At 41.8% G+C, this 2,781-nt stretch overlaps 1 pseudogene; it reads left to right on the forward strand.

Annotated features, from left to right (window-relative positions):
* The first annotated feature begins 290 nt into the window (after positions 1 to 290).
* On the forward strand, positions 291 to 2,186 carry LOC113553937 (annotated as a pseudogene).
* The last annotated feature ends 595 nt before the right edge of the window (positions 2,187 to 2,781 follow it).

The following is a 2,781-nucleotide window of genomic DNA, read 5'->3' on the forward strand; positions in this document are numbered from 1 at the left end:
AGATGACAATTTTCCCATAGAAGACAATACACAAGTAATAATGTCAGAAGTGGTAAATGTTTTAATGAAGACGATTATAATATTATATAATATGAGCGAAGAAGTAACCGACCAATATGTAGGTATACCCTCATCGTATAATAGTGTAGGGTCGTTGCTGGTTCTGCATCGGCGGCGGCGGCACCGTTCTATTTGTCGGGCCGCGTGCGACCGGGGCGGAGCGTGTTGCGAGCAGAACGTTTATAAAACGCGTTACCGGTCCCTTCCGGCCGATCAGTAGCTCTCGGCTAACCGCAACGCGCACACGTACACCCGTAATCCGTCACAAGAATATTCGTTTACGCACACGACATTTTACACGACGCGATTTAATTCGTATCACACGTGCGACCGTCGCGTTATATTATTTAACGTTTAACAGTAATATATTCGAGTGTTGGACAACATACCGTATTGCAGTGCGTATTTAACCGATCGCAAAAAGATTTTCGCGGAATAACAATCGTTATTTTTCCACGAGTTTTCCGGCCGACCGTAAACACAACAATAAAATGGCGTCGGTGCTGAACTTGAACTACGGCGTGTACTTCGGCGGTGACCGGTACGACGTCGATCAGTACGACCTGTCGGCCAGCGACACGCTTCGCGCCGTCTACGAAGCGGCTTTCTCCAGCGGCGGCGCGGGCGGCGTCGTCGGACCGTCCTCGTCGGTGGCGTCACCGGACCAGGGGCGAGTCGGCGAGCCGGCGTCGATGATGGGCGTCAGTGAGAGGCGGTTCGCCGGCGGGTTCCGCGTGCACGGTGGTCACCACGTCCACGGCGACGGCCTCGTCCTCTTCTTGCGCCGGCGACGATCCCAAGTCGCCGTACGGAGGCTTCGGCGGCAGTGGCGGCGACGCGGCCCTCGACTTCGGCACCTACGACGACGGGCTGGGCGGTGAGCTGGCGAGCGGCGACGACGGGTGCACGGACGTGGTGACGAAGAAACGCCGGTTGGCCGCCAACGCCCGGGAACGGCGGCGCATGCAGAACCTGAACAAGGCGTTCGACCGGCTCCGCACCGTGCTGCCCACGCTCGGCAACGACCGACAGCTGTCCAAGTACGAGACCCTGCAGATGGCCCAGACCTATATCACGGCCCTGTACGATCTGCTCCAGTGATCGGCTCCTGCTCAAGACTGCTCCTCGACTGCGGGGTCCCGCAGGACGAAACAATCCTCCGCGAGACGTATACGGTGGTATAGGTACCTATAATAGTAATGATATATGTATATTATGGCGAATTTATCGCAACGATATTACCTTATTACCTATTTAATAGTATATATTGGGCATGACGTTATTGGCGTCGTGATTTATTATTATATTCTTTTAGACACACGATTGATTTAGAATATTCGATACGCATTATATATACATACACGGTATTACTAGTGGTCGTTTTTATGTGCACAGTATACTGTTTAGCCATCTAGTCAGTGGCCGGTTTACGGGTGATAAATATAATATTGTGTTGAACAACAGTTTTTAATTATTTTATTTTTATAAAATAGATAATACGTCGTTTTATAATATATACATTTAATATGATGCATAAATAAAACACAGTCGATGTTTTTTTTTTTAATAAAAATAACGTCTTTAAAATACACAATATTAAGTGCCATCATCGAAAAACGTGAAAAATCAGCCACTGTCACGTGCCATGACACACGATTATAATATCATAAATTATTATGGTAATAATATGTTAACGATTTTCCGATTATTTCTACCTCAATTAGATCGCGAATCGAGCACACATTATATAATTATTATTTTTTATTATTATTTTATTGTTATATATTATCACCCTAGTCTGATGTTTATTATTATATTTTGTACGTCAAACAGTAGTGTGTAAGCGTTATTTTTACGACGATATTTGGTATACGCAATGCGTTGTCCGGCTTGAAAATATATATTATCATTATCGCGATCGTAAAATATGTCGGTACGCATCCCCGTCTGTCGAAGATCATTGTTTTTATCCAAAGTAGATTGAAAAATTGTCAATCTTTGCATGCGCGTGTGCCCGATCAAATTATTATACAACACCTTTCCGTCCTCAAATGTATAATATCATTATTATTAATATTATTATTATTATTATTATTATTATTATACATGTTAAGCCTATTCGCCAAAAACTGTGATAATTTTTGTATACTTATACGTATACTGTATTTGTATATTAGACGTTAAGTATAATATTATATTTTGTAATTTATGTTTTATTATATATATTTTTTTTATTATATTATTACTGTGTACATAAATATTATTTTATATAGAGATTATAAAGTGCTCAACAATAAACAAAAAAAAAATTGTCTCTACTCAAAATATTACGGCTTGTATATTTTTTTTATTATTTACACCTTTTACTCACTAACGTGATAAATATCACGATATTATTACATATTATTATAATTATCATCATCGTCAACACGTAGCACGTGGGGCGGAGACGATAATATTATTTCCGATACGATCGCGGTGCAGCGATGATGGGCGTCGTATATAATATTATAACTTCTTGACCTTTTTTCCCTTGTGTTTCCCCCCTGTCCCACTGCAGTTAAATAATACAACGTTAATTGAGTAGGCAACACGTTACGGAGAAAAAGCGTATGAAAAAAAAAAAAAAACTCTAAAGAGAAAAGGGTAACAATGGCAGACGACTTCCGTTCACACCGAAATCTCGGAACCAAGGGTGAGTCTTCATCTCGTCTAAGACAA

This window comes from Rhopalosiphum maidis, chromosome 2 (assembly GCF_003676215.2).
Source record: "Rhopalosiphum maidis isolate BTI-1 chromosome 2, ASM367621v3, whole genome shotgun sequence".
NCBI classification, from domain to species: Eukaryota; Metazoa; Arthropoda; class Insecta; order Hemiptera; family Aphididae; genus Rhopalosiphum; species Rhopalosiphum maidis.